The sequence below is a fragment of the Malus sylvestris genome, chromosome 9 (genome assembly GCF_916048215.2).
Source record: "Malus sylvestris chromosome 9, drMalSylv7.2, whole genome shotgun sequence".
In the NCBI taxonomy this organism is placed as follows: domain Eukaryota; kingdom Viridiplantae; phylum Streptophyta; class Magnoliopsida; order Rosales; family Rosaceae; genus Malus; species Malus sylvestris.
This window is the reverse complement of record NC_062268.1, coordinates 23,566,739-23,594,581: the sequence shown is the minus strand read 5'-3', so window position 1 is coordinate 23,594,581 and position 27,843 is coordinate 23,566,739. Positions and strand designations below refer to the sequence as shown.

Here is a 27,843-nt window from a genome sequence, read left to right as displayed (position 1 = left end):
AAAGACTCAAAAGATTTAAAGGAAACAAGTTTTGACTCTAAAAGCAAGACTTAAAAGCAAGGGGTTTTGTTTTGACGAAAATTGAACTTTAAAACTTTAAACTTTGAAAATAAACTTAAAACAAAACAGATTGTGATGAAATAGAATGATGAGAAACTAGTTAGAGGGTTCCTTATCCACACATGAACATATGCATATAATTTGATTCCCAGTTATGACTTCAACAAACGATGAATGACAATGTTCCAAGTTAATTAGGTCCGCTTAAATTAACTCTTAGATTTCCCTAGATTCATTGGATTGAATGGAATACGCATTACAACCAAATTATTCCTCATCAAAGTCCCTAACTATGGAATACGCATGATAGAGACATTCAACAAAGATCATTAAGTTCAACGGAAATCATAAACATTGACTAGGCATTCATAACTATGGAATACGCATGTTAATCCAGCCTAGGGTTTACTTAAACACAATCGTGACTAGCGATCTTTACTACTCATGAATATAAGTTCATAACGATTAGGTGAAATTCCCTTATATCCTAGCATCAAGTTTAGGCATGCAAATTAAGCGTCGACCCTCAACCCACATACATAAACAAGTTCTTAATCAAAATAGAAAAGTAAACCACATCTAAAGTTCATGAATTCATAACTGGAGTAAAACAAATCATAACCAACATATGTCCATGGCTTCAAATTTGCCTCTAACTAAAAAGAAATTAGTTCCACATGTTTAACATAATTGAACAGCAAGTTAAATTAAACATGAACATAGAATTAAAAGAAGAAAGAATTCCAAACACTCTAATAGTTGCAGATTGCATAAGCACGGCACTACTCCTCCTCTCCTTCAATGGTGGCGGCACAAGGTGGTTATGGTGGTTGAATGGTTGGTTATATGGAGGAATGGATGGGGAAGGTTTAGATATGTAGGGAGAGGCAAGGGAAGGCTTGGAGAATGGTTAATTTCTGGATCTTTTGAATGAGGTTGCTGCCATGGTATTTATAGGAAAAGGATGGACTTGTTTAACACAAAATTCTGGTGGAATTGAGTAGGTGAGCAAGGCAAAGAGTGGGAATTGTTGGTGGGTTAGGTATTGAGTCATCCATTCACATGTCATGGTGAGTTAAGCATTGCATCATCCACTCACATGTCATGGTGATTTAAGCATTGCATCATCCACTCACATGTCATGGTGATTTAAGCATTGCATCATCACTCAAATTTCTGGTGAAAGTGAATCAATGCCCACGACATTGAAGAATTTCTTGGTTTTGAGTGAAGTTTTGGTCAATCCTTCTAGAAATTTATCCCTTCTTGCAACTTGTATTTGTTTCACCAGATTTTTAGCATGTTCATAGCCTCTTTTGTCTTCAAATTCGTCCATCCTCATGCCTCCATGCTTGCACAATCCAATCTTGGCCCAAAAATGCTCTAGAATGTTCCAAATTGCTTCTTTTTGCATACTTTGACACTAAAACCTGAAATTGCACGAAAATAACTTTAAACACTATAATTATCATAGTTTAGCTAATTAAAAGCAAGAAAACAAGCTAACTAAGTCGTATAAATATGCTCCTATCAATTTCCCCCACACTTAGCTTTTGCTAGTCCTCGAGCAAAATAAAACAAACAAAACATAACCTAACCTTCCAACATTTGCTACAGGGATTTCCAACGATACATAACATGCCAAAGATCATTATTCCCACAGATTTTAGTCATCCCTACTCTTGAGCATATACTTAATCATAGTTACCATTCACTAGCTCACATTTAATCGTTTAAAACAACATTATGGACGTAGTAACATGCCTTAGAGAATCCACTCAATTCCTTACTGGATACACTCTTATTTTCACACAGATTTTCTAACTACACTCCCTATACTAAGTATATGTGAGAAGATTGATGTAAACATGGAAACGAACACTCACACATGTTATAAAAGAAGCACTTTTCTGGAATGATTAAGCATTTATAGATATGATCTCATGAATGGAACGCTACTACTTAGATGCGAGAACCAGGGACACCATATGCTCAAACCAATCCCAAACTCCACATATTGAAATACATAACACTCAAGATAGAAGTTAAGGATTGTAACGGGGCTAAGGGGTATTGGCTAACAAAGAAAGGTTAAGGATAAACAAAAGTTCTTAAAGCGATAGCAAACAAGTAATGAATTTGACACTTAGAATTCACTTTTGCGTGCAGAAAATCACTTAGACACACAAGGGGGTGAAATACACAATATTTAGGGTCTAATTTAACTTTTTGGACCCTTTCTTCAACAACCAACACTTGTGAGTTCTTTCTTATTTTGACCTCTTTGCCATAATTTTTATTTTTTTTTATTTTTTATTTTTTTTTCGTACCCAATTCTTGCTTTTGGCACAAATTCCCACACATAAATTCCTTCCCCCACACTTGTTTTTCTGCACAAGAATAATCAAAAGGAATTCATTCTAAGTCATGTTCACTATGCTTTAAGAACAAAGGCATGGATGGTCCTATTCTAGGCTAGGTAAGGATAACGTGGGTTAACAAAGAACATAGGCTAAACAAGGCTCAACGGGGCTTAAACCTACAAAACAAATGAACATGGGGTGCGGCTATTTGGTTCTTGGTTTACTAACAACTTCATCTTGTTATGTGTTATGCGAATCAATTTTATGCTTTGAATGAAACGGGCATGAGTTCTAGTATTTGGAACTAAATGATGAAATGCCTTCTAAGTAGTAACCAAGCAAAGAATAATGAGATCATGCAACGACTTTAGAAGACAACAAATGCACAGATTATTAACTCTCCAAAGAACGTTAAAAGCTCAAGTCTCTCAGGGTTGTACCGTTAGTTTGAGTTTCTTCCTTCAAGCATGTTACAAAAACTAATTTTTCTTTTGATTACATGTGAATTCATGAATTACAACTAAGCATAAACCAAAGAGCATATCAAACTTTCATCCATGATTGTAACTTACTTCAACAGTTATGCAATTAAAAACCAAATCCTCATCATTGTGTTGGAAGGTACCCTAAAACACAAAAATGACTAAAAAACGACTCTTTTTGGTATTTTTCAAATTTTTTCAAATTTTTCTAGGGTTTTCTGTTATATAACACTAAAACACATCAAAAGACTAAAAACACTTTAAAACAGTGAGAAACAACATGTGAAGTGATAGGTGATAAAATCCCACGAATTTCATGCAAAAATAGCTTGTTTACCCCCCCACACTTAAACCAAACATTGTCCTCAATGTTTTAAACATAGATTAACACAAAAACAATTAACTAACACAACTAGCAAACATAACACAAATGGCAAAGTAATAGCAATAAAGAGATAGGTTAGGGACGCAAATCTGGGTTTGGAGTGAAAGTTCCTTCTTCTCGTGTTTCAACACATGGGTTGCCTCCCAAGAAGCGCTTGCTTTAACGTCTTTCAGCCGGACGGTACCTCCGTTTAAGCTTGACTAGGTTCCACGGCATGGAGGGGTACCTCTTCCACGACATGCTCCTCAAACATCTCGTAATAGGGCTTCAATCGATGCCCATTCACTTTGAATTCTTGCTGCGTCCTTGAACTTTTGATTTGCACTGCACCATGAGGGAAAACATTAGTGACAATAAAAGGACCAACCCATTTGGAACGCAACTTACCCGGAAACAACCGAAGGTGAGAATTGAACAACAACACTTTCTGCCCAATAGAGAACGTCTTGGCACGAATCATCTTGTCATGGAATGCCTTCGTTTTCTCCTTGTAAATCCGGGCATTCTCATATGCTTCATTTCGGATTTCATCAAGTTCACACAATTGAAGCTTTCTATGTAAACCTGCGGCATTAAGGTCCAAATTGAACGTTTTGACGGCCCAATGTGCACGATGCTCTAACTCGACAGGAAGATGGCATGGCTTCCCATAGATGAGTCGAAAAGGTGACATCCCAATGGGGGTTTTGTAGGCAGTGCGATACGCCCACAATGCATCGTTTAAGCGCAAATTCCAATCCTTCCTTGTAGGCCCCACGGTCTTCTCAAGAATTTGCTTGATTTCCCTATTTGAAACCTCGGCTTGCCCGCTCGTTTGAGGATGATAAGGTGTGGCCACCTTATGCGTGACATTGTATTTCTTGAGCAACGCCTCGATGGTTCGATTACAAAAATGGGAACCTCCATCACTGATTAGCACTCGTGGCATTCCAAACCTTGCAAAAATGTTAGTTTTCACAAAATCTGCAACCACTCGAGAATCATTAGTTCGGGTGGCTTTTGCTTCCACCCATTTCGACACATAGTCCACAGCAAGCAATATATAAAGAAACCCTTGTGACGAAGGAAAGAGACCCATAAAATCAATACCCCAAACATCAAAGATTTCAACACTAAAAATGGGGGTTTGCGGCATTTGTTGTTTAGGACCAATATTGCCCGTTCTTTGGCATCTATCACAAGACATGCAAAATGTTCTAGCATCCCTAAAGATGGTAGGCCAATAGAAACCACATTCTAACACCTTAAGTGCTGTTCTTTGAGTGCCAAAGTGTCCCCCACAAGCATAAGTGTGACAAAAGGTTAGAATAGCATTAAACTCAGAATCGTGCACACACCTACGTATAACTTGGTCAGGGCAATATTTCCATAAATACGGGTCATCCCACACATAAAACCGTGCCTCTTTCTTCAATTTATCACATTGGTGTTTAAGTAATTCACTAGGAACATGTTTAGACACCAAATAATTCACCAAATCAGCATACCACGGTTCACTTACCTTGACGGACATCAGTTGCTCATCTGGGAATGTCTCTATGATAGGCATCCTCCTCATGCACCATACGGCTCAAGTGGTCAGCCACCACGTTTTCACTTCCCTTCTTATCCCGGATTTCGATATCGAACTCTTGGAGAAGAAGCATCCAACGAATGAGTCGTGGTTTGGCTTCCTTCTTGGTGAACAAATACTTCAATGCTGCATGGTCAGTATAAATAATAACTTTAGTACCAAGCAAATAAGAACGGAATTTATCTAAAGCAAATACAACAGCAAGAAGTTCTTTTTTAGTGGTAGAATAATTCAATTGTGCATCATTTAAAGTCCGAGAGGCATAATAGATAACATGCGGCCTCTTTTCCTTCCTTTGCCCCAAAACAGCTCCTAATGCATAATCGGAAGCATCACACATAAGCTCAAAAGGAAAGCTCCAATCCGGTGGAACTATGATAGGGGCCGAAGTTAGCATTTCTTTGAGGTGATTGAACGCCTTCTCACACTCCTCGTTGAAGTCAAACGCCACATCTTTCTGGAGGAGACGGCAAAGAGGGTTTAAGATCTTGGAGAAGTCTTTGATAAATCGCCTATAAAATCCTGCATGACCAAGAAACGAACGAATCTCTCGAACCGAAGTAGGAGAGGGTAAGTAGCGTATAAGATCTATTTTCGATTTATCCACTTCAATTCCTCTTTCTGAAACAATATGCCCTAGAACTATGCCTTGTCTAACCATAAAGTGACATTTTTCCCAATTAAGCACAAGGTTAGTTTCTACACATCGTTTCAAAATTATTGTGAGATTTTCCAAACAACCATCAAATGAATCACCAAACACACTGAAATTATCCATAAATACCTCAATAATCTTTTCCACAAAATCTGAAAAGATACTTACCATGCACATTTGAAACGTGGCCGAAGCATTGCATAAACCAAAAGGCATGCGACGATAAGCAAAAGTACCAAAGGGGCATGTGAAAGTTGTCTTTTCTTGGTCATCCAGCGCTATGACAATTTGATTATATCCAGAATAACCATTAAGGAAACAATAAAAAGAATGACCGGCTAACCTTTCAAGCATTTGATCAATGAACGGCAAAGGGAAGTGGTCCTTCCTTGTGGTGGCGTTGAGCTTCCTATAATCAATGCACACTCTCCAACCTGTTTGGATACGGGTTGGCACAAGCTCATTCTCGGCATTTTTCACCACTGTCACTCCGGACTTCTTTGGAACACATTGCACCGGTGATACCCAACGACTATCAGAGATCGGATAAATCACTCCACAATCAAGAAGTTTGATAATCTCCTTTTTCACAACTTCCATCATTGGAGGGTTGAGACGGCGCTGAGCATCTCGAGTTGGTTTAGCCCCCTCCTCTAGAAGTATGCGATGCATGCACGTAGTCGGGCTAATTCCCCTAATATCGGCCAAAGTCCACCCAATGGCCGTCTTGTGCTCTTTCAACACTCGGATCAACTTCTCCTCCTCTATGGCCGTGAGTGATGAGGAGACAATGACGGGCAATGTCTCGTTATCTCCCAGAAAGACGTACTTTAAATGATCGGGCAACGGTTTAAGCTCAAGTACGGGTGCCTGAGTTACTGAGGGTAACAACTTATTAGTGAAGACTGAAATTGAAATTGGGTTAGAAGGCTTACCATGATATTGAGGTAGTGACTCAAGGGCAGCCACTATCTCGGCCTCCTCCACACTTCTAGGCACGGCAAAACCAGATTTTTGCCCAATTCCTTGTGCAATTGTTGTTTCAAGTGTATCCCTCTCCAAACAATCGAGAAAATCCTGCGCCATATCATCAATTATATCAATAGAAAAGCAAGAATGATCGTCCTTAGGAAATTTAATACTTTCAGAAAGATTGAAATCAATGACTTCCCCATCAAATTCCATCGTTAAAGTTCCTTTAAACACATCTATCTTGGTGCGGGCTATTTTCATGAAGGGCCTCCCTAATAGAATCGGCAATGGGGTGGAATGGGGTGAATCTTCCGTGTCAAGCACGTAGAAATCCGCTGGAAAAATCAAGTTACCAACCTGCACCAAAACATCTTCCAAAACACCCTTTGGATATGCATTAGAACGATCGGCTAATTGAATTATCACACCATCATTTTTAAGCTCACCTAAGTTCATAGATGCATAAATAGAGTATGGCATAACATTAATTGAAGCCCCTAAGTCTAACATGCATTGTTCAAACTTAGTATTACCAATAACGCACGGAATTGTAAAACTACCCGGATCTTTGCATTTAGGGGGTAATTTCCTTTGTAACACAGCAGAGACATTTTCACTTACTTGAACCACCTCTTTGTTTGAAATCCTTCTCCTTGTTGTACAAAGTTCTTTTAAAAACTTAGCATACCTCGGGACTTGCTTATTCGCATCAAGGAGCGGGATATTGACTTGAACTTTCCGAAAGGTCTCTAGAATGTCCTTCTCGGCTTCTTCCTTCTTTGATTGCTTAAACCTGCCAGGAAAGGGCACATTTAGTGGAATAGAACTAGAAAAAGTTGAATTGGGACTTACCTTGGTGGTTTGGGACGGTTTAGGAGGACTAGATGAATTCGGCAAGGTTTGGTCATCCTTGGCCTTGGGCTTTGCTCCTTGTGCTTCTTCTTGCAGCAACTTGTCCTCCTCGTCTTGACTTGATTTGGATGTATTTGAGTCCGTTCCAACCTGTTTACCACTTTTTAACATGATGGCCTTAGCGGTTTCAAATCCTCCCTTCGGGTTCATAACGGTTGAACTAGGCAATCTGCCTTGTTCTCTAATTTGCCCCATAAATTCGGCAATTTGACCCATTTGCTTCTCCAAATTGTCCACCCGTTTGTCTTGGATTTGTCTCTCCTTATTTTGAGTTTGTACTTTCTGCGTCAAAGTAGTAAGTAACTTAACAACTTGATCATTATCCATAGACATACCTAAGGTTGTTGGGGCAGATTGCACTTGGTTTTGATTGGGGACGAATGGCTTTGTATAAAAGCCCGGTGGTTGCTGCCTAAATCCTCCTTGTTGTTGGGGTTGTTGAGGATCCCGCCATTTGAAATTTGGATGGTCCCTCCACCCCGGATTGTAGGTATTAGAGTATGGATCATGGCGTGGTTGATTTTGGTTCCCAAAACCCACGGCATTGGCAGATTCCCAACCCCCATTCTCAATTAATTGAGGGCATTGATCATTGGCATGTCCTTGCATAGAGCACACGCCACACACACTTGGTCCATGAATCTTCATTCCCTCGGCCAACTGAGAAACAATAGAAGTAAGGTTAGCTAATTGGGATTGAATTTCGGGCATAGAACTTACTTCATTCACTTGTGGCCGTGGGGGGTCTCTTTGTCCAACACCTTCGTATTGTTGTGCATTATGTGCTCGGTTGGCAATTAGAACTTTTGCAGCCCCCGAAGTTTTATCCACCAACGCACCTCCCGCCGAGGCATCAAGCATTTGGCGTTCCATGGGAAGGAGTCCTTCGTAGAAGTATTGAATGAGCAGCTCCTCCTTCATTTGATGCTGTGGACAAGAAGCAACAAGTGATTTGAAACGTTCATAATAAGAAGGAAACGATTCACCTTGATCTTGTTGGATGCCACTAATCCGTTTCCTCAAGAGAATGACTCTTGAAGTTGGGAAAAACTTCTCCAAGAAAGCTCTTTTCATACTATCCCAAGATGTAACCGTTCCGGGTGCTAACTCGTAAAGCCAATCCTTCGCCTTTTCCAAAAGTGAGAATGGAAAAGCCTTCATCATCAGAATGTTCCCGTCGACATTTATGGGTGTCATGCTCGAACAAACAACCTCGAATTCCTTGAGATGCTTGTTGGGCTCTTCCATGGAAAGCCCATGGTATTTCGGAATGTGGTGCAACAAGCTTGACTTCAACTCGAATTCATCGGTCTTGCCTTGGGCAGCCGCGGGGTATTGAATGCATAATGGTGCGGCATTGGTCAACCCCGAGGCCGAAAGCTCTTTAATGGTCCGATTGTCCGCTGCCATAACTTCTTCTTTCACTTCTTCAAACTCAGATTCGGCCTCTGAACTTGAACTAGGTTCACTAGGTTCGGGATGCCTCCTCTTTCTTCTCAAATCACGTTCAAAATCGTCGTTAAAGTCCAAGATATGCACAATTTGAGAACTCCGCGTCATGCATTAGTACCTAAACCAAGAAAACAAAACAAAATAAGAAAACTAGGTAAATTACACTAAAAACACACGGCAAAAACACAAGGGATTAGCAATTTTTGCCAATCCCCGGCAACGGCGCCAAAATTTGATGTGAAAATTACTTGACACACAAATTAAACCCTATTGATGACAATTGTAGTAATGATGTAAGTAGGGATCGTTCTAGACCGGGGATTAACTAGGGATGCTAATCAACAAATATAAGACTCAAAAACACTAAACTAGACTCTATAAACTCAAAACTAACTTAAAATACTCAAAACAGCAAATAACAATAAAAAAGATTCAATTCTAGACCTAACAAGTGATTTGGACGAAAATATAACTTTAAAAGACTCAAAAGATTTAAAGGAAACAAGTTTTGACTCTAAAAGCAAGGGGTTTTGTTTTGACGAAAATTGAACTTTAAAACTTTAAACTTTGAAAATAAACTTAAAACAAAACAGATTGTGATGAAATAGAATGATGAGAAACTAGTTAGAGGGTTCCTTATCCACACATGAACATATGCATATAATTTGATTCCCAGTTATGACTTCAACAAACGATGAATGACAATGTTCCAAGTTAATTAGGTCCGCTTAAATTAACTCTTAGATTTCCCTAGATTCATTGGATTGAATGGAATACGCATTACAACCAAATTATTCCTCATCAAAGTCCCTAACTATGGAATACGCATGATAGAGACATTCAACAAAGATCATTAAGTTCAACGGAAATCATAAACATTGACTAGGCATTCATAACTATGGAATACGCATGTTAATCCAGCCTAGGGTTTACTTAAACACAATCGTGACTAGCGATCTTTACTACTCATGAATATAAGTTCATAACGATTAGGTGAAATTCCCTTATATCCTAGCATCAAGTTTAGGCATGCAAATTAAGCGTCGACCCTCAACCCACATACATAAACAAGTTCTTAATCAAAATAGAAAAGTAAACCACATCTAAAGTTCATGAATTCATAACTGGAGTAAAACAAATCATAACCAACATATGTCCATGGCTTCAAATTTGCCTCTAACTAAAAAGAAATTAGTTCCACATGTTTAACATAATTGAACAGCAAGTTAAATTAAACATGAACATAGAATTAAAAGAAGAAAGAATTCCAAACACTCTAATAGTTGCAGATTGCATAAGCACGGCACTACTCCTCCTCTCCTTCAATGGTGGCGGCACAAGGTGGTTATGGTGGTTGAATGGTTGGTTATATGGAGGAATGGATGGGGAAGGTTTAGATATGTAGGGAGAGGCAAGGGAAGGCTTGGAGAATGGTTAATTTCTGGATCTTTTGAATGAGGTTGCTGCCATGGTATTTATAGGAAAAGGATGGACTTGTTTAACACAAAATTCTGGTGGAATTGAGTAGGTGAGCAAGGCAAAGAGTGGGAATTGTTGGTGGGTTAGGTATTGAGTCATCCATTCACATGTCATGGTGAGTTAAGCATTGCATCATCCACTCACATGTCATGGTGATTTAAGCATTGCATCATCCACTCACATGTCATGGTGATTTAAGCATTGCATCATCACTCAAATTTCTGGTGAAAGTGAATCAATGCCCACGACATTGAAGAATTTCTTGGTTTTGAGTGAAGTTTTGGTCAATCCTTCTAGAAATTTATCCCTTCTTGCAACTTGTATTTGTTTCACCAGATTTTTAGCATGTTCATAGCCTCTTTTGTCTTCAAATTCGTCCATCCTCATGCCTCCATGCTTGCACAATCCAATCTTGGCCCAAAAATGCTCTAGAATGTTCCAAATTGCTTCTTTTTGCATACTTTGACACTAAAACCTGAAATTGCACGAAAATAACTTTAAACACTATAATTATCATAGTTTAGCTAATTAAAAGCAAGAAAACAAGCTAACTAAGTCGTATAAATATGCTCCTATCAATTTCCCCCACACTTAGCTTTTGCTAGTCCTCGAGCAAAATAAAACAAACAAAACATAACCACCTTCCAACATTTGCTACAGGGATTTCCAACGATACATAACATGCCAAAGATCATTATTCCCACAGATTTTAGTCATCCCTACTCTTGAGCATATACTTAATCATAGTTACCATTCACTAGCTCACATTTAATCGTTTAAAACAACATTATGGATGTAGTAACATGCCTTAGAGAATCCACTCAATTCCTTACTGGATACACTCTTATTTTCACACAGATTTTCTAACTACACTCAATTCCAAAAGTACAAAGTGATATCCCAATTCTTGGCACACCAAGTCAAGTTCCAGATTGTGTTGAAGTGTTCAAAGAACCTTGTACACCAAGAAGAAGGAGTGAAGAGAAAGAAGTGGTTGACGAATGTGTAAAATGCATCAAGGAGGTTGTACATGAGACAACAAAGCCCAAAGAAGTTGAATTTTATGACACGGGACAAGGCCCAACCATCACATTTAATCTAGCCAACTCCAATATCCCTGCAACCTTCAAAGATGTGGTGTTCGTAATTGAGTTTGTGTTGGAGTAAGCAAGTAAGCCATCTTCTCCAACTTCAATTTTGTTTTCTACTAACTTGCTGATTTTGATGATTCAGGCACCTACACCAGAATTTAAACCATTGTCGGATCACTTCAAGTATCACCTTCCGTTCAAGGATTCAATGTGTGAGCACTTTGAGGAGCATGTCGTCGACAATGTACCCCTCCATGCCGTGGGCCCTATCCAAGTTTAGAAGGAAGTTTCGTCCGGCTGAAGGACGTTAAAGCCAGCGCTTCTTGGGAGGCAACCCATGTATTCAAATAAGGAAGATTTTTGAATCGCTCCACAATCAGTTTTGGGTTTCTAAAAACCTTTCCTTTTCTGCATTTCTATTTTACCATGATTGTCATTTTTCATTTATGTTGTTTATTTAATTATTTTTGGGTGTGGGTTTATTTTTGAAACATTGACAGATATGCAAAGTATTTTTACATTCATTTTCATGAAAAGAAAAAAGGAACAGTAAGCAGAAAATACAAGAGGAAGCCTTCACAAAGGCTGCTTAAGAGAAGTCTCAGTAGTTGGCGGAGCCTCAACAGTTGGCATGACTCATGTGCGGATTAAGCAATCGCGTTGGTAAGGACATGACTCATGTATTTCTCAGCCTAATTTGCCCCTCAAGAGTAAGCATAAACCTCAATAGTGTCCTTTCATTCTAACAACGAAGGTAAGGACATGACTCATATGCAGATTAAGCAATCGCGTTGGAGATCTTGCTGATTAATCAAGGCTAAGTGTGCTTGTTGTGACACAGGTATTTCTCAGCCTAATTTGCCCCTCAAGAGTTATGCTCCGGAGGATATTTGAGCTAATTTGTCAGCATTAGTATTGTGAACTCAAGAAATGTGTTTGAAAGTAACGCCGTCAGAAGACTCGGTCAAATAGCTGGCAACCATGTGGTAAGGCGCCAGAGTACAACTCATGCAACGAAAAGTCCCATCGAGTTGATTAATTACAAGTTTGGAGTCACCAAGAATAAGGACACAAGTCGCCTGCAAATCGAGTAGTACACCAAGGTCGATGACAAAGGCTTCGTATTCGGCCTGATTATTCGTACAATCGAAATTGAGCTTGAGAGAAAAATACCAGCGGTTATGAGTGGGAGATTGAATAACAATCCCAATGCTGACCGAGACTAAAGTACTAGAACCATTAAAGTACATCATCCAGTAATTATCACGTGTTACTACCATGCCGATTTCAACGTCATTACCCCCGACCTCGTACGGGGAAGGGTGTTGGGCCAAGAAATCGACTAACACTTGGCCTTTGATGCTTTTTGGGGCACATATTGCAAGCTGAACTCAGAGAGGGCCATCGTCCACTTGCCGATTCGGCCCTTTACGATCTGCCTAGTGAGCATGTAACGAATGACATCAGTCTGGGCGATAACCTGAGTGATTGACAGGAGCATGTAATGTCTGTGTTTTGATGTAGCAAAAAATAGGGTGAGACAAAGCTTCTTTATAGCGGAGTAAATAATCTTTGGTCGGTTGAGATTTCGGCTAAGGTAAAAAATGGCCTATTCTCGCCCAGCGCCATTGTTTTGTGCAAGAAGGCATTCGATGGATTATTCGGTCGCTGAGATATATAGCTTAAGAGGTCTACCACGTCGTGGTGGGACGAGGACGGGTGGAGTTGTTAGGGACACCTTGATATACGTAAATGCCTCTTAGTGTTCTACACGCCATTCCAAGATGTCAGAATCCTTAAGTTTCAAAAGCGTGGAGAAGGCTTTCATTTTCCCGGTCAAATTAGCAATAAATCGAAAGAGATAGTTAATCTTACCGAGCAACGTTGTAGTTGTTTCTCAGTTGTTCGGGATGGAGCATTGATGATTACGCGAGCCTTGTTGTCGTCTACCTCAATACCACGATGATGTACGAGGAATCCTAAAAAATTGTTGGTTGATACGCCGAAAGCACATTTAGCAGGATTCATCTTAAGATTGTGCCGACAAATACGCAGGAAAGCCTGACAGAGGTCATCCAAATGTGTCTGCCGACATTCTGATTTGATTACAACATTATCGATGTAGACTTCGACAATTGTACCAATCAAATCATGCAAAATAGTGTTCATGGCTCGTTGGTTATGGCACTGGCATTCTAGAGGCCGAATGGCATGACGACCCATTCGTACGTGCCGAGTGCCCCCGGGCAACGAAAAACGGTTTTGTGAACATTGGCTTTAGCGATAAAAATCTAGTTGTAGCCAGCATGGCCGTCCATGAAGGACAACATTTCATGATTGGTTGTAGCGTCAATTAACAAATCTGAGATTGGCATCGAGTATTCATCTTTTGGAGTTGCCAGATTCAAATTACAAAAATCGATACAGATGCATAAGGCACCATTCTTTTTTAGCACTGAGACGATATTGGCCAGCCATTCGACGTATCGAGCAGTCCGAATAAACCTGACTTTTAAAAGTCGAACTAATTCATTTTTTATGCCGAGCTGTACTTCAGTCGAGAATCGACGAGGGGACTGGCAGAAAGGCTTACAACTAGCTTTGATGCATAATTCATGTTCAACGAAGGTCCAATCCAGGCCCGGCATCTCATGATAACTCCAAGCAAAACAATCTTTAAACTCGTTGAGTAATTTACAGAGTTTGATTTTCATGGAGTGGGGTAATAATGCACTAATAAATAACGACCGAGGGTCAACGGTCATTCCAACATTTATTTCTTCTAATGGGTCCTTAACTTGGGGTCAATTGTCTTCGAGTTCGGCCGGTGGGCCAGAACTTTATGTAACGATAATACTGTGCCGTTATCTTCCTTGGCCAAGAATTCGATTAAGTTTATGCCATAATATGGATGCTTGGAAATAGCATACCAATGAGCCCGCAGACGTTCCATAGTGGCTGAAACAACGGCCCGGCGTCTTTCTGTTTTAGCGTCAGTCATCAATGTTGGTAATTAAGTCGGCCAAGCCGAGTCATGCTGAATCCTGGTGTACAGTCTCGGTGCTTACCTCAATGGCTTTCTAGACTGAGATTCGAGTCAGCCGTCCATCTTCATTAAAACCCTGTAGGGTAATGTAGCCGACATGATTGTCATAATAGTGGGCCTGAATCATATTGGTTTCAAATGGCTGATTATCGAGTGGGTGGACCACAACCGATTTGCCGTCCCAAAAAATGAGAACTTGGTATAAAGAAGAGGGAATGCAATTCGTTTGATGAATCCAATCCCGACCGAGCAAAGCATTATACTAGGTCTTGGAATCGACGATAAAAAATACGGTTATGTGATTGCGACCTGCAATGTTTACCACTAAAGGGAGCACTCCTTTGGTTTAAGATTTGTAACTGACGAAGCTACTCATGGTTATTCCTGATGGGATGAGTTCGTTGTTGGATTGTCATAATGCTTTCATGACAAATATGGGCATGATATTGACCATCGCCCCACAATCGACAAAAATTTTGGAGATTGGATAACCTTCAATGTGGGTCGTGACATACAACAACTTTAAATGTTGAAGATTAGCCGAGGATGAGCGGGGAAACAATATGGCCAGGGCTATTTTAAGTTTATCGTCATTATTTGCTTGCCCATCTTCAGCAATGGTGATGAATCAACTTGTGTAGCTTCCTCAACCACCACATTACCATCCAAGAAATTTGGTTGGTGTGTAGTTGGTTGGAATTCAACAGGTAGAACATAAACCATGCTGATTTCCATGTTCTCAAGGACTGAATAGCCCATCGGATCCTGGTCGTCGTCTTCCAGGTTATCGAGGGCTGCAGCATCGTGCGTTAGAGCATCATTGGCCTGATCATCATATGCCTCAATAGGTACTTACTCTTATGCCATGTGACCCGACCTTGCTTCATTCTGACTGTTGTTTTCGAGCCCGTTCATTTATGCTATCTGACTTTGCCCCTGTAGTGCTTTACGGGCTCGTTCTTCATAGGTGATCTGGGCATCCCTTGTGTCTATGTAGGTGTCCAGATGTGCCACCCAATCTTTTTCATCGGTCATAAAATGGAAGAGAGATACGACCGAAAAGACTTCGAAGTGATGTCGTAAATATTGAAAGTCTTCAAGAGAAAAAATGAAGCTTGGCCATATCAATGTCCGTGTATGGATCGACCTCGAAGTCAAGGACCCTAACTTCTCATATGTGCTGGAACCTAGCCTTTATTACTAGATCGGTGGTTTTCTGGATAATCTGTTCAGCATCAGGGCAAGTTAGTGCCAAGTCGAGGGCTTCTTGATATGCCTTAGGCAGGCCGTACAAGTCATTGGCAGAATGTTCCTTGTGAAATTCTCGCATGTACTCCAAGGATTCTAACATGCCCCAACCCTGATATTCCCTGAATACTAGGATAAACACGTGATGGCCGACACCCGAGGGTGACGAAAGCCATTAATTGATACAAAAGCTAAGAATAAGAAGTAAATAAGGGTTATGAATTTAAAATACAATGAATTAATAATTTAGTAAATAAGGGTTATGAATTTAAAATACAATGAATTAATAATTTAGGAACGTGTTTAGAGTATACAACTAACTAGAGCTCTAAAAGAATTAATGTAAAATTGAATAAATAAAAGGATGTAGGTCCTACACCAAGAGGACTCGAATATGCCAATGCGAAAACGTTGACGTCGGGATCGTATACCTCGATTCTAACTCCTGAAAGGGGACGCAAAACAAGGGTGAGTGGACCAAGTTCATATATATATATATATATACATATTACGAAAACAGTTATGAACATACTAACCCCAAGTTTAAATATAATGAAAACTACTAGCATAATAAGTGATAGGTTTTCTGAACTTTAGCATGCCATAAAACATCTTAACAGGTCTAACGCGGAAAAACATCATATAAATCATCACGTGTATCGTCTTGTAAGCACAGTGTATTGCTAGTAAGATCACTGAAATAAATATATATCTCCCAGCCCTATGCCAGCACCGTGGTCTCTGCGCCCGTAGCCAGAGATTACCAACTCTCAGCCCAATGCCTGCTCCATGTCCCTCAGCCCGTAGCTAGGGATTATTTCTCCCGTCCTAACTGCCAACACCAGATCCTCGCCCGAGGCGGCATAGTGTCCACTAGGTATGCACAAATAGTTATGCCTCTCATAAATAACCACTTCATAGTATAAAGTCATCCATCGTTTATACTACAAAGAGGGATTTTGAAAACACGTTCTAATATCCTATCGTCATCCATCAGATAGTCTACCAGTTCATGGTTTTTTTTATAGAAAATATGATATATTAAAATATAGCTCAATATAGGCCAACAATTAAGTCCTCACTAAAAACACGAGACGAAAATCAACATATTCAATAAACATACTTAACATAAAATCAAATCATAAACTCGTAAGGCATGCTATTCATTTATGAAATTGAACTATAAAAATCATGTAATTTTAGAAGAGGTCCACTCATAGTACTTCGCCGTCAAAAAGTCACGCAACCTATCGAAGAAGGAATGCCACAGATAATTTACCCTAAGCACAAGAATGTATAATTAATCAAACTACCCAAACGATATAATTTCAAGAAATGGAAATAGGTCTTGAGTTTGGATCCGGATTAGGGTTTAGGTTTAGGTTAAATAGGGTTAGGACCTATTGGGTTTTGGGTTTAGATAGTTTAGGAGCAAAGGGGGTGGTTTAGGCTTGAGCCCAAACCCACACAACACACACACACGCGCGCGCGCGCACACACACACACACACACTCACAGAAATATCCAGAGGTTAAAACCTCAATTTCATTTGAATTTCGCTCGAATTTAACCTAGAAAGTTTTAGAATTTTACTAAAGGCTTACTATCGACATTTGGGGTCTGACTTCACCTTGGTTTCATTAAAATTTAGCCGAAGACGTCCTCTGGAAAAATTGAAACAGAACATAGTAAAAATCAGGGATTAAACCTCACATTTCACTTTTAATTCCACCCAAATTCGACACAAAAGGGTTTCAAGACATCACCTAGGTGTATGATGTTGCACATCAGGGATGAACTCAACCTTGAACTCATCGAAGTTCAACCTGCTTGGCTTGCTGGATCTGGAACGGAACACAGAACTTGCAGAGGTTAGAACCCCACACTTTCACCTTGAATTTTAACATGCAGAGTACGAGTTCCTTATTAGAAACAAAATGAGAACAACCTCGAGTTTGATCAATTGTTAATTTCGTCGGATTGCACCAAGATTTCGTTGGAGAACTCAGTGCTTCGAATTTCTTGGTGGTCCTCAGGTGGCTTCGATTCAGGATTTGTAGTATTGGGGGTAGGTTGTGGCTAGATTTGAAGGTTGTGATGATTTTCTCATGTGGGAGAAAGGATGAAGTGACAATGGAAGTTTTAGAGGGAGAGAGTCTGAGGGTGTTAGGTGAAGGGAGCACGGGAAGAAAAAGACCAAAAAGGGGATAGGCCCCACGTGGCACACAATTTAACATTGAAAACAATTTTAAAAGAAAACAATACCCAAAACAAAATGAAATTACACTACTTTTAGGGGTGGGGTTTTACAGATTCGCCGAGGAATGGTGGGTGTAGATTCCACCGGACCTTTATTAATGGCTCTTGCTAGGGCAATGGGGGAAGCTTGCTTTCGGCTTCTTTTCTGAAATGCTCGAAATGAGCTTTCATCTCCCTGGGCCGAAGAAAAAGTTTGATGCGTTTCTCGGACTCTTCAATGGTGATTTTAAAGTCAGGATCAACTGCCTTTTTCTCTTGAAGTAATTTAGCCATAATGGTCGGGGTTTGTCGGCCATATTCAATTCATGTTGCCTCTTTCGGCTGCCACTTGGTAGTCGAAGTAGCCTTGTCCTGCCTGTTGTCGAGCCATGCAATCTATCCGTTGGCGTTGAAGTTTTTGGGATTTGGATAGTGCAGTATACATGCCAATGGGAAAGTTCTAATTGTACCAACATTAGTCGTGTGGCGTAGACGGCTTGAAGGTTTTTTGATTTGCCAATGCACATGAACTGCTGGAATTACCCGAGTAATAATCCTCATTATAAAATGGCGCATCAAAATTAAGATGCCGTTTGTCCGTTCCTGATGGCCGAGCCTATTAAACACTTTCTAGAGCTGGCCTCTGCCAAGTTCTTTTGGAGGTGTCGCCACGGACTTGGATGGTTGTCGTGGTGTTAGTCTCTCATTCGATTCGGTTAATACGACGTGTGCCCTACAATTGCTACACAAAACCATCAGCCCATCAGTTTCTTTTACACTGGAATCCAACATAGATTCGACTACAGCCAGTCTTGAAAACTCAGTGGGCGGTTCATTGGAAAATAGATCAATTTTGAGTCGTGGCCGAGAGTTTTGCTTTGGGACGTGTTGTACTGGGACAAACTCGGCTTTCCCTTTCCCTTTGCTCTTGGGAAAATAGGCGTCTACCATGCCAACTGTTGTCGAAGGGAATGGATCAACATCGACCGCCATTCGTTTTTCGGGAAACTTTAGCTTGCCTTTGTCAATCCAGCTTTGAATATCATCACAGAACACGACACAATTGTTCATGGTATGCTTAGTCGAGTTATGGTACTTGCAATACATCTTTTTTTTAAGCTCTTCGACCTTGGGAATGTTATGTCTTGCCTGAAGTTTGATAATCTTTGCTAACAACAATTGGTCGAAAATTGCATCGGCCTTGGTGATACCAAAAGTGTAAACTTCTGATGTTTTTGCCGTCTCTTTAGTGACCGAGCAGGTTTTAGCATCCTTGGAATTAATTTGAGTTAATGCCTTGCAGACATATGGTTTATCTATTACTATCTCAGCCGCGTCCACACTGACGTATTAGGAATCTTCGACTTTGGCCAATGCATAGCTAATCGTGGGATTTTTGTAAATCGTTCCTCGGGATGGGGACTTTGAGATCTTTTCCTCTTTGAGCAAATAATCATATTGCTTGACATGTTGGGCTAATTCGTACATATCTTGGAAGTTTGCCCCCAAGAATTTCTTTTTGTACTCCACGTCTAGCCCATTCAAAGTGAGCCTAACAAATTCGACTTCGAGAAAAGGTACTGGGCACCAATTCCTGGCCAATTTAAACTTGGTAAGATAGTCCATTGGTGACTCATTAGATGCTTGAGCCATCTTAGCCAATGAAGAGACTGACATTTCCATCCCCGACCGATATAATTGTTCGTGAAATTTCTCAACCAGCTCCTCCCAACTTTGGATGGAATTAGGTGGGAGGTTGATATGCCATGCGATTGCTAAGCCCGTCAATGAAAAGTTGAACAGTCGTAGTTTATGGAAATCACTATTAACATCTCCGTATTGCGCAGTGAACCCGGCCACATGTTCTAACGAGGACAATGACGATTCTGCAGCAAAAAGGCTCAAATCTGGGATCTTGAAGCCTTTAGGATATTCAAATTTTTTCACATAAGTTGGATATGGATGGATGAATTTTGAGAACTTCGACCCCTTTTTCATGGACAAATCGATCATCCTTTGGACTCGATCATATCGACGGATGCTACTTCCACTCTCCAGTCGGATCCATCTGACCTACTACTTGATACTCCCTTTTTTTCCAAGTCAATTGTTTTGGGCTGAGTAGATCCTACTTCGGCCTGTAGCGGATTACTTTGTAGTGGAAATTGTTGAGATTGATCAGCAGGTTCCTCTGCGAAGACTCTACTAACTAATAATTCGAGCAATTGGGCATGTGTCTCACCATTACTTCATATGACCTCGAGCAAACTATTCATTTTTTGGATAACTATTTGCTCAACCTGCCAAGATTGCTCGTCAAGTCGTCTTCGAAGAAACGACCTAGTTGGAGGGTTAGAGCTTTCACCACCATCTTTATCCCAGTCATCCATTATTCCTTCAATGAAAACGCCTGCGGTTCAATTGGGTACTTCTGTGTTTTGGGGTTGGGTATCGAGACAAACTACCTTTTCTCGGTGTGTCACACTTGTAGTCTCAGAGGCCACAACAACAAGTGGATTTCACGCATGTGACACTTCTTGTCCAGGACTCTGAACTGGCAGATCGGGTCTACCTATGTTTGTCCACACAAATGGACTGCAAAACTCGGTCCGCACCCTAGAAAATGGGATTTGTCATCTCTCGATCTTACAGCAATACGAAGCAGGCAAAAACCAATGTGCTTCTTCTTCTTCGCTCGTTTTTCTGAGTGCCATTAACCAGATATCCAAATCGAATCAGCAGAGCTGAGAAATGAAATGGTGGCAATTTCAGTGAAGCCTGTATTCAGCATAGGAGTCCTCACCCTTTTTCTTGTCCTCGTTGTCTTTCTCTTATCGCCCACTTTCCCTTTCTACTAAAACCCTCTCCTTCTCAATTCACCCATGTATGTGTTCCTTACCTCTTTTTCCAACTACTTATTCTTGCCTTTCTTTTACTTTCGTATCATTAATTTTTCGACTGGTTTTACTGGTACAAAATAGCAAGAATTTTATATCTTGAAGAGTTTCCATATATGTATATATATGTGTGTGTATGTGTGTATATATACACATATATGAGAATGAAGTAGATTCCAAGTTCTTCCATGTTTTTTTGTATTAAAGGAGGATTTTGTTTCCTTGGGTTTGGCATTTTTTATGGTGTCTGAGTTGTGTTGATGTTAAAATCTAAGAAACGAGAATTACAATGTGATTTGGGCCTAGTTTGAAGTGTTGATTTGCGGTTCTTTGGGGACGAAAAACTACGTAAAGTATGGGTTTTTGATTGAATTTGTGAATGCAGGAGCAAATTGGATATATGGAGTGTTGGGAGGATGGTTGAATGGAGACCTTGCGTGTGGTGGCTACAAGGACACCTCACTGGTATTTGCCTATCTTAGCTATATAATTGTCTATGTTCGCCCGCCATTGGGTTATTTAGAATTTAGGATTGTTCGGAAAACCGTGGGAAGTTGCGCTTTTGAATTGAACATTGAGAAACTAGCATAAGGAACCAATATATGCATTTCGAAATTAAAATAGTTGAAATGTTACCCCAGAACGATTTGTGGTATTTCAAGTATTGAGAAGTGTTTAGTTTTATAGATTTTATTTGGCATTTGTTTGTCATGTGAAAATGTGGTCGCCAAAAGATTTTCACATGTATATTGTATTTGTGTGTGGTGGGAATAGAATTAGGATTGGGTTGAAGTTACTTCATTGCAGACAAGTGCATTGGTTTTCTGCAGCTCTTCCATCAAAGAGTAATGGATTCATTCGAGTGGATTGCTACGGGGGCCTTAATCAAACAAGAAGAGATGTGAGTGATTGAAGAAACTTTGTTATTGCTTGTAAATGCTCGATTTTAAGTTACCACTTTACTTAGCATGAAAAATTATTTCTGTGGAGTGCAGTTATGTGACGGTGTTGGTATTGCTCATCTTTTAAGTACAACCCTGGTTTTGCCAAAGTTTGAGGTGGCTGCTTATTGGAATGAATCAAGGTAATTTGTTGTTTACCATACGACAGCTGGAATATAACTGCCCGTGATTCTCATAATTTTGAATATGGACCTCCTTTAATGTTTAGTTTTTGTTTATTTAGAAGAATTAACAGCTTTTTTTTTATTTTTTTGTTTGTGCAAACAATATCTCCATTTACTTCTTTCAACAGTTGGATGGCTTCATCAAAGTTGCGAAAGAGCTGCCATCGGAGATTGCTTCAAAAAACCTATCTATGTTGATTGTAGCAAACGCAAGGGCCAATTTGGTTATATAGAAACTGTTCTTCCGGCCCTATTAGAGCATCATTATATTTCAATTACACCAACGATGAGGCAGATAAGGGATAGGTATTTAAATACGTGTGTTTTTTTTTCTATGAGTTCGCAATTACATACGAAGAATTGTTACTGTGGATATCTACCTCCTTAGTGGTGAAGGCCAGTACATGTGGCCTAAAGCTTTATCATCAAGGTGTAAAAGTAAAACTAAAAAGTGTAGCTTAGTTTGTAAACCTAAAGGCCATTAGAAAATAAGGGTTTGTTATTATGTGTTTCTTGTTTAGTATCTTGTTGTCCAAATAGATTTGAAAGTTGATTAGTTCTGTGAATGTTTTTGAGCTTGTTTGGTTCATGATCAGAAAGAAAGTATCAAAAACTAAGATACCATCTAGAAATATTTGGTTGTTAACATCTGGAAACAAGTTATGTATTGAATATGAGTCATTGGGATTTCAAAATTATAATAATCCAGTTGGTATAAGCTTCAACCATAGGGCTGGGCCTTGGAACTCAGATCATAGGATTTAGGGTTAGACTAAAGGCTTGGGTTTGGGGCAGTTTGGGACAGTGGTGTGTGACTTAGGTTTTAGGTTTAGATCAGAGGTTTGGCATCTGTGGCTCGTGGACTAGGTCTATACTCTAGAGTCCCTTGGCATGGGAACTAAGTTTGGTTTTTTAGGCTTGAAAACCAGGTCCAAATTTGGACCTTGAGGACTCACAGCTGAGGTACGACTTGTGTTTGGGGTAGGCGCTCGGAGCCGAGGTCTCAGGTTTGGGGTTTGGTTAATTTTAGAGGGTACTTAATATACCCATTGTTGAATATATGAATGTACTAAATTGTTTAAAGTACCCCACATCTACTGTAGGCTGGAATCTGGGATTCGCGGCCTAAGTGAGGAGTTTGTGGCTCGGGCATAGTCGGAGGTCTATAGTGCAGTGTGGGGTTTGGGGGCCAGGGTTTAATTCTTGTGTCCATGTGTTCCTCAAAGGCTTTTGACCGGGTTCAATATTTGGGGCCGGGGACTTCTTATTTGATGTTGGTGTTTAAGTTCTTTGGTGCAGTCTTTTAGAAATTGTCGTAAACGTCTTTATTTTGCTTTCAAGATTGCATGTCGAAATCTTTTATAAATGCAGTCTGCCAACACATTTTTGTAGATTTCATGTATCCCTTGGTTTTTAGAACAAAAGTTTATTTCTGGATCCTAACAAAACAAGCCCTTATGTTTTTGCCTTTCACTGTGTAAACAAGTCCGAGAAGTTTGATCACTAAAACCTACAGACTTGGCGTTTTGATCAAACAATTTGCTAATCTTAAGATGTCTTCTGGCTTGTGTAGGTATCCTCAGTATGCAAAAGCTTCCCTTTGTCAAGCTTGCTACAGTGCATTACGCCTCACCAAATCCGTGAAGAAGAAACCTTCTAAGCTTCTTGAAGCCATACCCAAACTATCCCTCTCTCTGCATCTTCGTTTTCAGCCAGATAAGGTAGCTTACAGTCAATGTGAATGATAAGAGCATATTGATGCGACTTAGTTAGCTTGTTTTCTTGCATTTTCATAATTAGTTTGTGTTTATTATAGTGATTTAAGCTATTTTCGTTTGCTTGTAGGTCTAATTGGCAAAGTTGGCAAGAAAGTGCATTTTGAAGCATTTTAGAGCAATTTTGGGCTAGAATGGATTGCATGCATGTGGAGCACAAGGAATGGACGTTTTTAAAGATCAAATGAAGCGAGGAATGTGTTAAAGAGATGGAGAAATTAATTCCAGACTTGGAAGATGAGTAATCAGCTGCAAGGGGACCTAAAACCCTTATAGAAGGCCTATATCTTTTTTTATACATGTGCCGCACCCACCTTTCTAGAAGCCCTAAAAAGATGGCGCCCCAAACTCTTCTAGAAGGTCAGAAATCAGCCACTACACACTCTTTATAGAAGTCCTACAAAAGTGGCGCCTCAAACCCTTCTAAAAATCCTAAAAATCTGCCAGAAACCGTAGTTATTTCCCCCTTGGATTGGGGCAAGCCTTGTGCGAAAACCCTAAGCCTTTTCCTCCAGAAATTCGGGCAAACCCTAGCCTATAAATATATAATTTCAGCCACAAATTTGACGAACCACCCCCCATATAATTCTAAAACCCCCTCAGCCGCAATCCACGCCATTCCACAACCTTTTGCTGCAATTCTGGAGAAGAAGGAGCCTTTGCCGTGCCTTCCATTGGAGCAAGAACCTTGTGCGCAAGCCACCTGCATCCTTGGGAGTTCTAAGAGTTCTTTCTTCCCTCGTTTCGTTTCCATGTTTATTTTCTGTTGCTTTTCAATTGTTATGAACATGTGGAACTGATTCCTTTTTAGTTAGAGGTGAATTCAAAGCCATGGACATATGTTTAATATGAATTGATTACTTTCAGTTTTTATTTCGTAAAACATGAATGTGATTTACTTATCTATTTGATTGAGAACTTATTCTTGTTTGTTGATTAAGGGTGCACACTTAGTTTGCATACATGAATCTGATGCTAAATTATGAGGGACTTTCACCTAATCGTTAGGAACTTATAATTAAAAGTAGTGAAGATTGCTAGTCACAATCATGTTAAGTAGATTCTTGGCTGCAGTGTCATGCAATTCATAGTTACGATAGCCTTGTCAATGCTTATGATTTCCATGGAACTTAATGATCTTTGAATGTATCTCTATCATGTTGTTCATATAAGGAACTTGATGAGAATAATTTGGTTGCGATGCGTTGTTCATTCAATTCAATGAATTTAGGGAAATCTGAAGGTTAATTAGTGCATTCACAATTAATTTGGGGCATTGTCATTCATGGTTTAAAGGAACAATACTGGAAATTGATTTATGTTGCATATGTTCATGTGTGGAGAAGGACCCTCTAACTAGTTTTTCACCCTTGAATTCACCTAATTTCATATCTAGTTTACTTTGTTTTGCAATCTGTCTAGTTTGATTGATTTCTTCCAAATCAATCCCTCTTTAATTAAGTGTGTTAGATTAGTTAGAAAAGTGTTCAAATCTGTCCGATTTAGTGTTTTGAGTCTTAGTAGTATGAAATTTGTCCAATTAACTCCCTAGAGTCAGTTTTGAGTCAATTTCACTTAGTTGTGCTGTTTTGAGTAATTTGAGTCAATTTTAGTTCTTAAGTGTCTAGTTTTGTGTTTTTCAGTCTAGTTTTGTGTTTTAGAGTTTAATTTGTGTAGATTAGCAGCCCTTCTAATCCCCGGCGTAAAACGATCCCTACTTACATATACTACAATCATAGGGTTTTAATTTAAGTGTTAGAATATTTCACATCAGTGAATACCCCTACCTTTCTCCTTCCTCCATTGATGCTATTGAGGATGCGCGCGGAGATAGAAAACCATGGACTGGAGAGCTTGCCCAGATTTGGAGGAAACGAGGAAAATGTCCTCTTACGCCTAACGAGACAGCCTTCAAACTCAAAGTGCTTTCCACCCCAACAAACACAAACATTTATCTGGCAGCTGGGGACGGTCTGATGGAAATTGAAGGGTTAACATCCGTTTACACAAATGTAGTTACCAAGTCTAGCCTTCTCAGCGGCGAGGATTTCAAAAGCATGCATGGGAACACGAAAGCGGCCTTGGATTACTACGTGTTTATTAACAGCGATTCATATATAGCAAAGTATTTTGGAAATATGGATAAGATGGTTGCAGCAATGCGAGCTTTTAACGGCATGTACAAGACACTTTTTTTAAGCAGAAGAGCGTTTGCAGAGTTCACATGTCAAGGTTTGAGGGGGAAGGAATTGATACGAGCTCTATGGAAGGCGCATGAAGATGATTTTGTCATGGGGGAAGGATCTGCTTTTTGCCCGATTGCTTTCGTGAGTTCAAATTATGATTTCAGATGTCAATTTGATAATTATTTTTGGGTTCAAATTATTATTACACATTAACAGAAAAGAGAAAAAAGGAAGCTATGGTTTGACTCCTTAAACTTTAATAACATGTCCATGTGTTTCCATGTAAGAATATTGTCATTGGTGGTTGTAAATGACATGTAAGAATATACTATGAAAAGGTTAATTTGTCCTTCATTTTGACGGTAAGTAGATGGAACGTAAAGGCAAGGGGTTAATTGGCTAATTTCCTTTTCCAAAAAAGTGCAAGTACTTGACTTACCAAAAAATAATTTAAAGAGTTAATTTCGACTGGTACTATAATTCTAAAAGTCAAACGACAAGATTGCTCTGTCCCAAAAGGACTAGGAATACATCCGGATTTCTTTTCGTTTTGTTAGTGAAACCTCTTCGGGCGTGCTAAAATCATTTCTCTTAAAATGTAATGGAGACTTATAAGATCACGTTTACAATTACGTACATGATCACATTTCAAAATTGTGAGAAATAGAACTGTTCTGTTTCCAACATCCAAGGTTCAGCGGTAATGACAAAGGGTTAGGCACACATTTCATGCCAGCCTTTTCATACCATGTTAGACAATTACTAAGCTTCATAAAATACACAAACACATTATTTCCAGGAGTATTGTGCCGATTTCTCTGAATTATTACCCCAGTATTATTGTTTGGAAAAATCAGTCCTTAAACTAATTAAAATCTATCAATTTCAACCCTAATATTAAATTTAAAGCTATCTATTCAATTTTTTTTGTCAATTTAATTCATGTGACTTGTATGTGGATAGATTGGTACTTTCCCATGTGTTTGAGGACTTTCTTTCTTTAAAAAAAAAAAAAGAAAAGAAAGAAAACATGTGTATGAAGTTAACTTTGGAGGATAAATTAGAAGTTAGATTTGCAACCTATATGCAGCATTAGAGGTTTATAGGTGTAAAATGACAGTATTACCCTCTAAAATGTGTCACGTGGGTTAAGTTGACGAAAAATTAGATAGAATAACTTTGAATATAAGATCAGAGATGAAATTAGCATTTTTAATGAATTCCAGGAAGTTGTTCAACTCATACCACACCGGGATTGTCTACTCCTGCCAAACGTATGCCTAAAGTTCATAACCCTAAAACTCCAACCTGTACAAGCTTTTTGTTATTCATATTGCCATGAAGGGAAGGGAAGTGGTATATATCCCAGTCGTCCCTCGGGGCACCAGCCTCTGACCATATTCAATAAAAAAGATTGTTATCAGAAGCAAGAAGACGACCATCAGAATTGATGAGTATAGGTATAGATGCTCTGTGTAACAGCCCGTCCCTAAAAATGATGATTTCATAATTTTAATACGTGAGTTTATGAAGATGCCCTTCGAGGCAAATTGTTGACTATCGCGTCATGTCATGTGAGACTCATCTTCTTGGTGTATTCTCGTTTTACTCGTCGCTACGAACACGTGGGTGCAAATGGGACGTGATTTGGAGCTATAATGAAAGAGTTATTAACTTTTAAAGTTAAGGACATTTTAGTAAATTAATTAATTTCAGATTTTGTTGAGGGGAAAATCTAGAGTGCTACGTGGGTGGCCCAGATTAAAGGAAATGAGGAATGGATGGTGGTGATGTAAAGGAAAGAAGACAAGAAAACTGAAAGGAAGTGTGTGATTAACACGGAGAGAAGAGAGTTAGGATGGCTCAATCAGAAACAAACGAAAGGAGGAAAAAGGAGAGAAGA

At 39.5% G+C, this 27,843-nt stretch overlaps 1 long non-coding RNA gene and 1 pseudogene across 1 annotated transcript; one reads left to right on the top strand and one right to left on the bottom strand.

The window, feature by feature from the left end:
• Positions 1-629: 629 nt before the first annotated feature.
• Positions 630-3,018, bottom strand: LOC126583977 (uncharacterized). Its single transcript, XR_007609901.1, has 2 exons — positions 1,229-3,018; positions 630-1,154 (listed from the first exon to the last, which is right to left on the bottom strand). It is a non-coding gene; the product is annotated as an uncharacterized LOC126583977 (long non-coding RNA).
• Positions 3,019-20,790: 17,772 nt separating this feature from the next.
• On the top strand, positions 20,791-26,098 carry LOC126634105 (O-fucosyltransferase 13-like; annotated as a pseudogene).
• The last annotated feature ends 1,745 nt before the right edge of the window (positions 26,099-27,843 follow it).